Source organism: Nannospalax galili, unplaced genomic scaffold (genome assembly GCF_000622305.1).
Source record: "Nannospalax galili isolate Female #2095 unplaced genomic scaffold, S.galili_v1.0 scaffold305, whole genome shotgun sequence".
In the NCBI taxonomy this organism is placed as follows: domain Eukaryota; kingdom Metazoa; phylum Chordata; class Mammalia; order Rodentia; family Spalacidae; genus Nannospalax; species Nannospalax galili.
The window spans coordinates 1544918-1560056 of record NW_008356258.1 but is presented as its reverse complement, the minus strand read 5'-3'; the positions used below and the strand labels follow the sequence as shown (position 1 = coordinate 1560056).

The 15139-nt window shown below is 40.6% G+C and overlaps 1 protein-coding gene across 7 annotated transcripts in view; it reads left to right on the top strand.

Annotated features, from left to right (window-relative positions):
* The window catches only part of Sh3d19 (SH3 domain containing 19), a 197262-nt gene that overhangs the window by 119651 nt on the left and 62472 nt on the right, over window positions 1-15139 (top strand). For all 7 annotated transcript variants that reach the window (XM_029556737.1, XM_029556738.1, XM_029556736.1 and 4 more), the window contains exon 3: window positions 15076-15116. The gene's annotated coding sequence lies outside the window, so the exon portion shown is untranslated. The remainder of the gene's footprint in view (window positions 1-15075; window positions 15117-15139) is intronic.

Sequence of the window (15139 nt, the reverse complement as noted above, 5' to 3'; positions counted from 1 at the left end):
AATTTGCTATATGTTAATTAGTGGATATGAAAAACATTGCCACTGAAATGTACCTGATGACTTCATATCCATGCTCAGGTGTCAAGGATCTCAGAAAGTAACTGACTGTGACTAGTAGTAATCAGATATATAGAGATTAGAAACACATGTGCATCTTAGTGTCAATTGTATTAAAAATGAGTTTTTCTGTATGAAACTGTGTATTTTCATAATGAAATGGAGATCTTTTTTTTACGTTTAAAACCTCTTTTAATTTTATGTCTTATAGGGTTTATACTGAGTACAGTATTGTATAACTGTAATAACTCAACTGTAAACCCAAAAATTTACAGCCAATTTTGAAAGAGATGTGTCTTAGGTCTGGAAGTTGTTATTGAATATGTCAATGCTGTTGTAATGAAATGCTTCTTCTAAGTATGTGGTTAATAAATAAATAATTTTTTAAAGCCTAAAGCTTGATTTCCTGTGGACTTTCAAGTCTAGGCATTTACTCTCCCTTTTGGGTAATTTCATACAGCCGTCAGTAGCCATAATTTTCAATGACTTTAATGACCTTTAGCTATCAAATGTGTTCTTGATTTTTCCAGTGGCTTTGCAAGAATAGACATTAGCTGGTGGGCATGCTGATAGTCCTGTTTCTTGTAATGGAGACATTTCTAAATATTTGCATAAAACTTTTGTGCCTACACATTGCTAGAGTTCCTGCTCCCATTCCACGTGAGAACAAGTCCTTGTGTGGTTAGAAGGAATGTACTCTTTCCATATTTCATTTACACTGTTGGTCAGAGCCACCAATGAAAGAAAGACCCTCCTGTTCCTAGGACTTTATTCAATGCATTTTCAAAAATGCACTTTTAATAGTAAAATAAAGGCCTCTGGAGATCCCCATCATATAAACCTACGTTGATTGTTTTTGCTGGTTCGTATGTGTCCTGTCTCACTACTATTTTCTCAACCTTGCCTCATCCTGTTTTATCCTAGTTTAGATATCACTGAATGTTTGATGAAAAAAAGAAATGTCAAGCAGGGGCTGGAGAGCTGCTCAGCAGTTAACAGCACAGGCTGCTCTTGCAGAGGACCGGGGTTTGGTTCTCAGCACCACATGACAGCTAACACCAGTTCTTAACTCCACTTCCAGGGGATCTGACACCCACTTCTGTCTCCTGTGGGCTCCAGGCGCTTACAGGAAGGAAAAACACTCAAACACATAAAATAAAAGTGAATAAAATCTTTTTTAAAAAAGCAATGCAGTGCAAGGGGGACCTATAGAATGTGAAAGGCCCATTTTTAAACCTTTGATAGGAGCTGGAAATGTAGCTCAGTTGGCAGAGCGCTTGCCTACCATGCCCAGTCCTAGATCTGATTCCTCACATCGCTTGAGAATGGGATGTGATAGGTTACACCTATAATCCTAGTATTGGAGACAGGAAGATCAGAAGTTCAAGGGCATTCTTGTCTATATAATGAACTCAAGCCCAGCCTGGGCTACATGACACCCTGTCTCAAACAAACCAAAAATAAATTAAAACAAATAAATAAAACAAAGCCTTTGCTCAATTGGAACAAAGCCAAGAAGCAAGTGGCCAGGACTTTTTTTTCAAGCTCAGCATGGTAGTGACACACCTCTAGTCCCAGCTACTTGGGCCGGCGAAGACAGGAGGATTTCATGATTCGAGACAGGATGGGTCAAAATGGCAAGACTCCACCCCCACACATACAAAAAAATCAATCAATCAATCAACAGAAGATTTTTTTCAAAGTTCTTTTGTTGTGGAAATACTGTAGTCCTTTTGTGTAGAGGAAAGGGTGTTTTGAGACCTCCTTATGTAGCCCAGGCTGGCCTCAAACTAGTGATACTCCTGGCTCTTCCTTCTAAGTACTGGGATTACAGGCATATGCCACCAGGCCTTGCTTATTGTAGTGATATGTAACAACTTAATTTATGCATTTAATTAATACTTAAATTTAAACTTTTAAATAAAGTATTTGACTCATTATTTCACATAAAGCCTTCAAATAGACCTAATTTCTTCCTAAGTTTTTAGAAGTATCAATATTTTGATCAGTTTCAGGTGCTTAAAATATGTATTTGTTTTGGTATTTAAAAAATCAGACTCTCGTCCCTGGCAACAGCTTTATTTTTATTCTTATAAATAGAGAAACAAAACCATGTTTCTTGCCTTTTGCCCCGTTTTTTCTGTTAAACTCATTAATTTTTTTAATGCTTTTTATTAGTAGTAAGGTTGGATTTTTTTATAGAGAATAACATACTGGCTAATTGAGGTGACTCTGGTCTTGTTTAAACAATATCACATAATGGAGTTAAGGCCTCTTTCCAAATACTCATATGCTTGTGCACATGTCCCTTCAGAACATAATTTGTTTCTAGCCCAATTCCAAATATCAGCTGCTTCTGAAACTCTAGATTTTACTTTATTATTTTTTTTTGCTACGTATTCAATAGACACCAGAGGCCTATGATGTCTGTTTTCTATATTTCAATACTGAATGGTTCACAGTGAGTTAGGAATAATGTCAAATGAGGGCCAAATACATTCGTTAAGTAAATTAGTCCTTCCACTTTTACTGGCCAAAAAACCAAAGCAAAGCAGGTTGTAGTTTGGTTTCTGTTGCTGTGATAAAAACACTGATTAAAACTGACTTGGGGAGGAAAAGGTTTGTCTTACTCCAGCAAAGGCAAAGGCAGTCCATCTTTGAGGGAAGTCAGACAGGAACTAAAGCCAGACCAGAGAAACTCTGCCTGCTGGCTTTCTCCTCTGGCCTGTGCTCAGCCTGCTTTCTTTTTCTTTTCTTTTTTTTAAAATGTATTTTATTTATTATTTTTATTTTATGTGTATGAGTGTATTGCCTGTATGTATGTGAGTGCGCCCGTATTGTGCAATGCTTTGGAGTCAGATTCCCCTGGAACTGGAGTTAAGGATGCTTTGTAGCTGCCATGTGGGTGCTGGGAATCGAACCCGGGTCCTCTTCAAGAGCAGTCAGTGCTCTTAGCCATCTCTCCAGCCCCACTCAGCCTGCTTTCTTATACAACCCCGGACCACCTTCCCAGGGATAGACCTGCCCACATTTTCAATAATCAAGAAAATGCCTCACAGACATGCCCACAACACCAATCCCATAGAGGAAATTTCCCAGTTGAGGTTCTCTCTTCCCAGATGACTCTATTTTGTGACAAGTTGACAAAAACCAACCAGCACAGAGTCCCTTTTTCTTCCATCCTTCCTGTGTCTTTTTTCGGTGGTATGTGTGTGTGTGTGTGTGTGTGTGTGTGTGGTATGTTTGGGTGTGTATATGCATGTTCATATAAGTGTGAGCACATATATGTGGGAGGATGTATGTGCACACAGATACACATGCCTGTGGAGGCCCAAGGTTGATATGAAGGTTGATCTTCCTCAATCACTCTCCATCTTACTGGTGAAGCAGATTCACTCAGTTTGAACCCAGAGCTCACCAGTATGGCTGGTCCAGCTAGCAGCTTGCTCTGAGGATCCAGTCCATTTTGAAGGACTGGAATTACAGGCAGATTGCCACACCCACCAGGCATTTGCATAGGTTCTGAGGACCTGAACCCTGGCCCTCATACTTGCCTGCACAGCAAGCACTGTACCACTGAGCCACCTCCCCATCCTCTGCTATAGGTTTCTATGAGTTAATTTTCAGTATCTCCAAAGGAATAGGGCTAATCTCTCTTAGGTTATTTTAAAAGTGTTAGATTTCTTCATGAACTCTAGAAGTAAAAAGATAGGTAGCAGTTCTAACTAGAAATGTTAGAATTAAGAGCTGTTCTCCTATATCTTGTTGATTAAAAGCCATCACAGGTATGCACACCTCTGGGTTTACCTCATAATTATAGAAGATAAGATCATTACCACTTTGCCCACTCCATCATTTTCAAGTCTTCTGTGTTAACAGGATCAGGAGAAACTAGATTACCTATTCTGTTGAGGGCCACTATATTGTGCTATCTAGTTTATGTTTCGTTTTAAAAACAAAACACTGTAAAGGAGACCTTTCTTTGCAGTGGTGGAGCTGTATGTTCTGAAAAGTGTCATCCTTATTTTCACAGAGTATTTGTCATCCATGGACAGAGCTCGTATACTTGTGTTTGTTTCTTCTTCTGCAGGTGTTAGGACTCTAAATATAGACTATAATGTACAAATCATCTGTCTTTAATTTTTTGTTCTTTAGTCTGTCCACATGACTTCTGAATTTCCAATGCCCTGATTTCTCTGGCTAGGCAGTGTCTCCTGCCAGTCTGCCACAGGAATTTGTACCAGGTTTTTCCCAAAGTTCATGAAGAAGTGTCCAAAAGAGTGTTTCTCTCTCTCTCTCTCTCTCTCTCTCTCCTTTTTTTAAAGAACTTCTTCTCAGATCCTCTAAAGTCGATGTTAAATAGGGGGTAACTGGATGAGTTTGTTTTGATAAAGTTTGTTTATATATGATGCGTTTTTTGCATGGACTATCAGCAGGTCAAAAGACTTTTTAAACTGTATTTTTAGAAAGCTTGCTATTTTTTTAATTTAAGATTTTTATGTAATACCATTCCAACATGTATATGGTTGAGAGTTTACAGAAGAGAAATAATATACAAAAAAACCCAAAAAACTCAGCTGCAAAGTAGAAATTAGATGAAAAACACAGCAGTTGTGCGGCATGCACAAGATCTGCACAAGCTCAAGCCAGATAATCCCAGCATGGAGGAGGGAGGTGTCAAGAAATCCCACCCCTACCTGGGGAGTAGTTGGCAACTGAAAGCTGCTGGGAGAGGGAGAGTCCACTCTCTTAAGGGTGTAGACACTGGTAGGCTAAGTACGCTCCAGGGGTGAACCCACACCAAGAGTATTTGGGCAGCACAAACTGGACTCAATGGGCTTTAAAGAAAAATAAAAAAGGACACCAAGTTGTGTGGCTAGGGAGGGGCAGGTGATTCTAGGGGAGGGAATAAATGTGATCAAAATGCATTATATGAAATTCTAAACAATAAAAATACTTAAAAATTTATTTAAAAATTAGATGAAAGCTTTAAGCTGGGTTCTAAGTTCTGCTTTGAAGAAAACAGAAATATAAGTTATAAAGTCCTCTCCTATCTGCAAATGTCTCACTAGAGGGCGGCCTTGTAAGGCACGGACTGTGTTCATTGCTCCAGTACTTAGTTAACATAATGCCTGGAATAGCATGTCTGTACATTTCTTGGTTGAAAATTAAATTTTGCTTTTGGTAAAAAATAGAGAAATCATAAGACAAGACAAAAGTTTGAAAAAGCAGTCCATTTTGTGGATACCCCAACTGAGACAGCCATATATTTGTCTAATATTTTTCTTACTTTTCCCTAGGGTAATAAACACCTTTTCAAAACTGTGCTATTCTTTTTATGCCTTTTATGAACACTCTTTATCATAAAATATAATTCCACTGTACTGCTACATATCTAAAAAGAAGAGGATTAGATTTTAGACCTTTTGTGTTTTTAAGTTTTCTTTTTCCTTTTCTGGCACTGGGGCTGGAACTCAGTTTTCTACCACAGAGTTATGTCTTCTACCTTCTTTTTAGGTTTTCTTTTCTTTTCTTTTTTTAATGTGTATGTGTGTATTGCCTGCATGTAGGTAAGTGCACCCGTATCATGCAATGCCCATGGAAGACAGAAGAGGCTGTCGGATCCCCTGGAACTGGAGTTGCAGACAGTTGTTAGCTGCCTTGCGGGTGCTGGGATTCAAACCTGGGTCTTCTGCAAGAACAGTCAGTGTTCTTAACCACTGAGCCATCTCTCCAGCTCCTCTTTTTAGGTTTTCTATATAAACTTTCTTTAGATCAGTTTAGGTTAGCTGTGGAGGAAAGGTCGTACCCCAGAAAAGATTTATTCTGGTTACTCAATTCCTTAGTTCATTCAATGTGTGTTTGCTGAACACAATTCTACGTCAGCGTCATAGTTCCTGGCCTTTCCGGGCTCACATTTAAGGAGGTTAGATATCATACTACACGTTGCAATAAATGCCACCTTGCTCAGGTGCTGACTTGACATTATGCCACATATTTCTTTGCAAACCAAGCCTGCCTGTTCCCCATCATATAGCCAGCCTGGCTGAGATACATTTTATCCAATATCAGTGTGTGTTACTATATATTCCACATGATTTGAAATTAGCAGTACATCAGTGAAAAGTTTGTCCCCTGTTCTTTGGGAACTGCTAGAGTCCTAACTTACAAGGAGACAGGCTTCAAAGATAGTATACGGTTAAAAAAAAAAAAAAAGAAAGAAACTTGAATAATTATTCTTGAAACATTGTAAACTGAAGTTACTGTGTCTGTTGCCAAATTAAGCATTGGAGTCTTAAAGCACCATCTTATAATAAAGCTAACAGTGCCAGTTTTCCATCTACCATTAGTAGAGGGACTGTCATCCAGTGGGCATCAGGTGCTCATCAAGGTAGTGTTTTATATGAAAAAATACCTTTTTTATTTTTTCCAGTACTGTTAATGACCCCAGGCTAGGCAAGTGCTCTACCACTGAGCTGCATCCCAAAGTCACTGAGTTTTGGAGTTAAGGTCTCACTGTGTAGCCCAGACCAGACTGGCCTTGAACCCACCACCCTCTTACCTTCTTCTGGGATTACAGGCATGCACTGTCAAACCTAGTGAATAATTCCTGTTTTTTTAGGGTTTTTTATTAAATACTTTTATTTATTATTTTTATTTTATGTGTTTATACATGTATTGCCTGCATGTTTGTAAGTGCGTCTATATCATACAATGCTCAAGGAGATCAGAAGAAGGCATCAGATCCCCTGGAACTGGAGTTATGAATGGTTGTTAACTGCTATATGGGTACTAGGAATTGAACCCAGGTCCTCTGCAAGAGCAGCCAGTGCTCTTAACCACTGAGCCATCTCTCTAGCCCCCATAATTCCTGGTTTTTTAAACATTAGACACATTGTGCAAGTACATAACATATAACAGTACATAACTGGGAATTGAGACCAACAGGACAAAGCCAGCAGCAAAATTATTCCTGTGGATTTGCTAAGTGAGTTGTGAGAATCATTGGTGTAATCTAAATTCCATCTTTCTGCCATGAGTGGGATTGAGTTCACATTAGTTCAGTGAGCACATGATGCAGTTTCACCATGATGCACTGTGAAAATGAGTAGAAGCCATTTTATTTCTCCTTGAGAAACTTGTGATCTAATTGAGGCAATCAAGACACGCATGAAAAAAATTAAAAGAATTAGGAAAGATAGAGCAACATATTCTAATTTTAAATGTTCCGTAGTTAAAAATAACACTTGAAAGCCTCTTCTGTGATCTTTGAACTTTTTGCAGAATTTCTTCTTAATAGACTTACAGCCATCTGAAACTAAATCTACAGAGCCACGATCACTATGGCCACTTTGTGGAAAACATCCTGGGACGGATGACCTTAAATGAATACAGGTCTGTGTGGACAGCGGGGACAAAGACAGCACAAAAGCTTTGCTTGGTTCTCCTTGTTTCTGCTTCCACTGCCTGAGAGATTAGGTACATGGGAAGCGTGCATTGTGAGACTCGGAATTGTTAAGTGGAAAGTAGCAATTCCAACTGGAATGTAAAATATTTGAATTTTCAAAACTAGGGTTGAGGCCAGCTGGTGTTGACAGGATAGCTCTGAAATTTTCAGCGTTGGGCTGAGGATGTAGCTTACATGAGTGCTTACAGGAGGGCCTGAGTTCAATCTCCAGCACCAAATAAACCATTGTGGTGTTACAGGTCTGCAATCCCAGCATTTCAGAGACGGAGGCAGGAGGATCAGAAATAAAGTTATCCTCAGCTACATAGTGAAGATGAGGCCTAGGTTACATGAGGTCCTATCTCAAAAACAAAACAAAATTTCAACCACATATGTTTTATTTTTAACTTTTACAAAAACTATTGAGAATTTCATACATGCATATAAAGTATTTTGATCAAATCCATGCCCACTCCCTCCCCTCCAACATTCCCCCCATCTGAAGAGGTAACCCTAAAATCTTTTAAGGGTTAGATACAAGCTCCCAAATACTTTTGACATTTTTGGCCTTTGGAACAGAGTATGTTGCTAGCAGGCTCAAGGACATTTTGGCTTTTAGCCAATAACCTGGCTCCATTTCTTTGGGGTCACTTTACCCTAACTGCTTAACCAGTTTCTACCTCCTGTTCTTATCATGCCATCCTCTGAAAGGGTTACCCAAATTGCCAATAGGGAATAGGGATGCAGACCACTCTGGCTTCTTCCATGCTGAACAGGGATGCATGGTAAGCAATTTTATTCTTAAAATTTTTATTTAAAAAAAACAGTTTATTTAGCTAGGTGTGGTGGTGCACGCCTTTACCCAGCACTCAGGAGGCAGAGGCAGGTGGATCTCTGTGAGTTCAAGGCCAGCCTGGTCTACATAGAGTTCCAGGACAGCTATAGGGAGACCCTATCTCAAAAAGGACACCCCCCAAAAAATTGTCTATATAATTTTTATCTTATGTGTGAGTGTATTATTGACTGCATGTATGTAAGTGCACCCGTGTCATGCAATGCCAATGGAGGGCTGAAGAGGGCATCAGATCCCCTGGAACTGGAGTTAGGGACAGTTGTTAGCTGCCATGCGGGTGCTGACCTCCACAGGCATTGCATGACATGGGTGCACTTACCTACATGCAGGCAATACATGCATACACTTAACTTACAAAGCAGTGAGAAGGAGTTACAGGAGTGTGAGTGCCTCCCACTCCCCAGGCCACACTGGAAAGTCTTCAGCCAAGCATGGATGATGGCTTACCCAAAGCCCCATAATGAAGCCCCTTCCCTTAAGCTTCCCTAGTCTATATACTCTAGCCCTTCCCCTAGGCCTTGTGTAATTAGGGCTGAATTGCCCACCACAGGTGGAAGACGTGGCTGGATGCTCGGATAAGGGTCCTGTGGCTTTCCCTGCCCCTCTTTTTATGCAAGGGCATCAGCAGTCAACAGGCCCAGCTGTGATGATCTTTGGCAAGGAGGCCCAGCTGAGCTTGGGAGGATGGCACCTGACTTGTACAACAACACCCCAGCATAGGTGACAGCTCCTGAAATCAGGAAACCTGGAGCTCAATGACCAGCTTGTGGGCAGCTCAACAGGTTAGAGAGTGTCCTTTCCAGGCAGCTCAGTTTTTCTGAGCCCCTTCCACACAACTTAGCTGGTCTCTGCTTTTTCTAGGGAACTCAGCTTGTCTAAGAATGTCTCCCAGCAGTCCTCAGGGCTTATATATGCTAGGGGAGGGAGGGGCCCTAGTGAACCTGGTCAGTTTCAGGGATTTCCTGGAGACTTTTAAGTTGTTTGCTTCCATGTTGTTTACCTCCCTTTTAATATCCTGTTGTTTCCTGAGCTTCCTTCTAAGATGTCTTTTTATCTCTGAGGAAATTGATGCACACCTAGAGGTTGGTGTCTGGTGTCTTCCTCCATTGCTGTCCACCTTGTATTTTGGGACCAGGTCTCCCACTGGACTTGGAACTCATTTATTTGAATACATCAGCTGGCCAGTAAGCCCCAGAGATCTCCTTTTCCTGCCTTACCAGTACTCAGATTACATGCTTTTTTTTTTTTTTTTTTAAACAAGGGTTCTGGGGATCTAATTCAGGTCCTTACTTGTATGGCAAGCACTTTACCAACTGAGCCATCTCCCAAGCCCTTGCATAGATCTGGAGGGCAAGAACTGTTTATTGTTTGTGTTGGTGTCATCAGATTTATGGTGCAGAGCTAAGTCTATAATGAGCACTCCATAAATGAATAAGTGTACGTGTAAATAAAATATACCAGGCTTCTGGGGTACCTTCCTGACACTTCCAGAACTTTCTACTACTATTTTGGACTATGTCTTACTTATGAAAATCAAAGGTTGGTGTTTTTTTTTGTTTTGTTTTGTTTTGTTTTTTAGCTAGGGACTGTATATAGCCCAAGCTAGACTAGATGTCACTATGTTTGAGGTTGGCTTCAAACTTTCAGGATAGCCACACCTTCTAAAACCTCCCAAAACAGCGCCATCATCTGGGGACAAAATGTCCAAACACTTGGAGCCTATGGGGGACATTTCCATTCAAACCACCACAGAGACCCTGTCTCAAAAAGGCCAAAAAAAAAAAAAAAAAAAAGAGAGAGAGCGAGAGATTCTGAAAAATAGTTTGAGCTGGGAATGTGGTGGTACATACATGCTCTTAATCTCAACACTTAGGAGGTAGAGGCTGGTGGATCTATGTGAGATTGAGGCCAACCTGGTCTACATAGAAAGTTTCAGGCCAGCTGGGGCTACCAGGAGACCCTGTCTCAAAAAAACAAAAAATACACACACAAAAAAACTTTTATTATCATAAGTAAGACATGGTCTAAAATAGAAGCTGGATTTTCTTCAGTGAGATTAAGAATCACCATTGTAATTTACCTTATTGTCATTTTCAACACAAAATATCTTACATCATGACTTGTAGTTTTCTTCTGCATCTGCCAAGTCTGACATGAGAGTCTAAGGAAGAATTTTGGTGGTCAAGTTCATGGCTGAGGAACATCTTTAAACTTTTACCCATCAACCTGAGCCTAAATTATAGAATTCTAGAGTGCTGTCGGTCTCTAATGAATTCATGTCTAGGTCTGCTACTTAACCATCTTTGTGACTCCCCCTAACCTCCGGCCCTCAGTTTCATCCTTTGTAAGATGGATTGTGTGATTTGTACATAAATGTAAAAGTTATTATTACCATCGTTTCTATCGCTGAAATCTCATCATTAGAAATTTAAGAAACTCTTAAAATATAATTTAAAAAATAAAATAACCACCTTCCTGACAGCTATGGTTACATATGCAAGTACTGGTACTCTGCACTGGTAGAGTAATACAGCAAAGCCTAAGTGGGACTCACTGAGGGGGAAAGGGAAGAAAGGATGCACAGGACTTGGAATCAGAGAATCAGAAGCTCCAGAGATCTATGGGAAGATAGCCCCCCGCAGTGAGGCCTGAGACAGCTCGGCCTTCGTCTTAACATTTGATTCTCCCCCTTGACTTCTGAAAGCCACTTCTCTAGCCAGCCCTTCATTTCCTTTCTAGAAGGATCTGTGGCTATTACATTTCAGCAGGAGCTTTATCTTCCTCACCCAGAACAAGAGAGCCTGACAAAAAACATAAGGCAGAAGATCTGGAATAAGTCCACAAGAGCCAGGACAGAAGCTTGTAAGTTCAAAATGAAATCATTGTGTGAGTGTGTGTGTGTGTGTGTGTGTGTGTGTGTGTGTGTGTCAGTGTGTGAGTGCGTGTCAGTGTGTGTGTCAGTGTGTGTGTCAGTGTGAGTGTATGTGTATGTGTTAGTGTGTGTGTGCGTGTGTGTGTGTGTGTGTGTGTGTGTGTTACCTATCTGAACAGCAGAAACCACAGGGGACCAAAATATATCTCTAAAAGCAAATAAAACATTCGAAAACATAAACCAAATCATTAGGCCTGCTGTCTGGATGATATTAGACCTCAAAGTAGAAATGTGCCAACGGTTATGTGTGTTGACAGATGTTTTATGATATTTCTATAGATTATGATCAAACATGAATGATGGTAATAGTAATTTGGGTTTATCAAACACATACTCTGTTCCAGGCCCTGTGTAAAATGATTTAAAAGTAGATTTTCCTTCTTATTCTTTACCATAACCTTATGTAGGATTATTATGTTTCCTCTGCTTTTATGTGTGAGGAAATGAGAAAAAGGAAGCTAAGCAGTTTGCACAGTCACACCAACTAGCAAATGTAGGTAACAGGAATGGTGAATTGAAAGACTCTGAACCCTCAGGCTCTGCTGACCCTGCTCTGTCCTGTGGTCACATAGCTGCATCTGCTGCTGTCCTGCAGTGCTTGACCTTCCTGAGGGTCCCCAGTTGAGACATGAGCCTGATATGTTAAAGGACGTCTATGGGATTTCTTTTAAGACTCTACAGGTGCTTTGATCTGTAGCCTTCACTCTTCAGAAAGGCAGAGGTAGCAAACATCTTGTAAACCACCCTTTGTGCATCCATAGCTACATCAGTGATACACAGCAGCACACAGTCAGGAGCCGAGCCTACAGTGTCCACAGTCCTGGCAGTGTCTCCCAGAACTGCCTCCTATGGAGTGTTTGCCCACAGGCAGCATTTATAGTCCTTGCCTTTGTCATCAAGTGTCTCCCGTATATCTCTGCTGTTTAAGCAACCAGTCAGACTGGATTGGGCCCATCCTACCCTGCTATGACTTTTTCTTAACTAATTATATTTGTTAATGGCCCTGTTTCCAAATAAGTAACATGCTGAGTACCAGGAACAAATTCTCCAACACATCTTTGTGGAGGAAGACACAGTTAAACTCATAACATTTCCTGGGTTCCACCTCATCAGTATACTCCCTCTGCCACAATGCTAACAAAGAGCGTTTTTGATAAGCACCATTCCCAGATGAGAGCCAAGAGTTTCTGATACACTCAAACAGCCCTTCTTTGCCTAGACACATCTATAACATGTTAACCTTCCAGCCCTTGTTCTTTTTTAAAAAAAAAATATTTATTTATGGGGCTGGAGAGATGGCTCAGTGCTTAAGAACACTGAATGTTCTTGCAGAAGACCCTAGTTCAGATCCCAGCACCACATGGCAGCTTACAACTGTCTGTAACTCCAGTTCTAGGGGATCCAACACCCTCTTCTGACCTCCACGGGCATTGCATGATACAGGTGCATGTCATACATGCAGGCAATAAACGCATACACATAAAATAAAAATAATAAATATTTTTTATAATTTACTTTGTGTGTGTGTGTGTGTGTGAGTGTGTATGTGAGTGAGCATGCATGCACACATGTGCACATGGCACTGTGTATGTGGATACTAGAGTCAATTCTCTCCTTCTACCATGTGGCTTCTGGGGCTCAAACTGAAGTCCCTAGGCTTGTGACAAGCCCCTTTACCTACTGAGCTGTCTTGCTGACCAAAGCCCTGGTTCTGAGTGCTCATGTTGATTCCTTTATTACTGGGTCTGAGTCAGTGGACACAAAGCCAGCATGCAGATCTTTTCCTCTTTCACCAAGATGTTCTCCTGCAAGCTGCAACCTATTTGCTTTATAGAGCAGTTACTTCTTCCATATTGTCTTATATTAATTCTCTTTCAAGTAGTTCTTTTATAGAAGGCCTGTAAGAACTCTCCCAAAACTCAATAATGCTGAAACAGCTCTCCTTATATTGCAGTTCTTGATTCATGGTATCAGAGCTCCTAAAACTTGACCTTCCTGTCTGACACAATGTATCATCTTAGTTCATTTTGTGTTGCTGTAACAGAATGCCACAGACTGGGTAGCTTTTAATGAGTAGAAATGTATTGACTCCTGATTCTGCTGGAGGCCTGAATGTCAAAAATTGAAGGACTGGTGTCTGAATAGGGCTTTCTTGTTTACAGAAAGCAACTGGCAAGTGACATGTGCAAGCAGGAGCTGAACTCATGTATTCCATAAGGAATCCTCTCCTGTGCTACACCATGAGGGCAGGACTCTGATGGCCTGATCACCTTTCTCCAGATCCTGTCAACACTGTTCACTGTGGACTAAGCACCCAATACATGCTTTGTGGGAAATATTCAAACCATAGCAAGAATATTCTTTTTTTTTTTTTTTTTTGAGACAGGGTCTCCCTATAGTCCCAGCTGGCCTGGGACTCACTATGTAGACCAGGCTTGCCTCGAACTGAACAGAGATCCACCTGCCTCTGCCTCTCGAGGTCTGGGATTAAAAGCGTGTGCCACCACACTGGGCTAGCAAGAATATTCTTCTTTTTTAAATTTTTTATTTATTTATTTATTTTAATGTGTATATGTGTGCTGCCTGCATGTAGGTAAGTGCATCCGTGTTGTGCAATGCCTGCGGAGGACAGAAGAGGCTGTTGGATCCCCTGGAACTGGAGTTATGGACAGTTTTTACCTGCCATATGGGTGCTGGGATTCAAACCTGGGTCTTTGCAAGAACAGCCAGTGTTCTTAACCACTGAGCCATCTCTCCAGCCCCAGCAAGAATGTTCTTAAAGACTCCCTCCCTTAAATGAATTGATTTTTTTGTGTGTGTCTTTCTGAAATCTTAATGTACCTATATAAGAATCAGGCTATAGTTTTTGTCTTTTTTTAAAATTTTATTACTTTTATTTTATGTGTATGCATGCATTGCCTGCATGTAGGTAAGTACACCCATGTCGTGCAATGACCGCGGAGGTCAGAAGAGGCTGTCAGATCCTCTGGGACTGGAGTTACGGACAGTTGTTAGCTGCCATGTGGGTTCTGGGCTATAGGTTTTAAGAACATAAGTTTTAAAAGCAAGTATAATTTTTAAGGAACATTCTGGAAAGAATAAAGACTATTATAAATAAGAAGTTCTGTTGTCATTGCTCTAAATCCTCTCATTAAGCTTCAGGGTTGCCTCTTCCTTCTAAATGGTTCCAAAAGCAATTTGTGTTTGTAGCTAAAGTGTCCTGACCAGTGAGGCAGCTGGTGCAGAAGGAAGGGGTCGTGACTTTTCCAGGGTCACAAGTCAGAGGCAGAGCCACAGTCATTCAGCTACTGAACAGAACTTGAGCAAGTGGAAGACTGTTTCGTTCGACTATGATGTTTTGAAGTCTGATCTAAAGAAGTAATTGTTGCCTAGGTCAAGCTGATATGCAGATGATGGATTTTGATCGGCTCTGAGGATGTGGGAGAACTGTGCAAAGTTCTTGGTGCACCACGTAATAATGTCATCAGGAGGAGTGTCCAGATTTCCACTGGGAGATGCAATTTGTAGGTTTCTATGAAAGCAATTTTAGGGCAAGAATTTATTCATACTCTATTTCATCAGTGCCCTCTTTTCTCATAAGACATCTTACTATAAAAGGCAATTTAAATTTTTCATTCATTTTTGTTTTGTAAAAAGGCCAGAAACTAATGTATCTTACCTGCTGCTTAGCACCATATTGATGCCCCCAAATGACCTGCCATTGTGAAAAACTGTTCTCCAAAAAGACTGCTGAATGTAATGCGTGTTCTTTCTTTCCTTTTCTAGCCAAGGACCCTTGTCATCCATTAGAGCAGTAATCAAGAGATGTAAGTTTGTTTTTTCCTTCTCT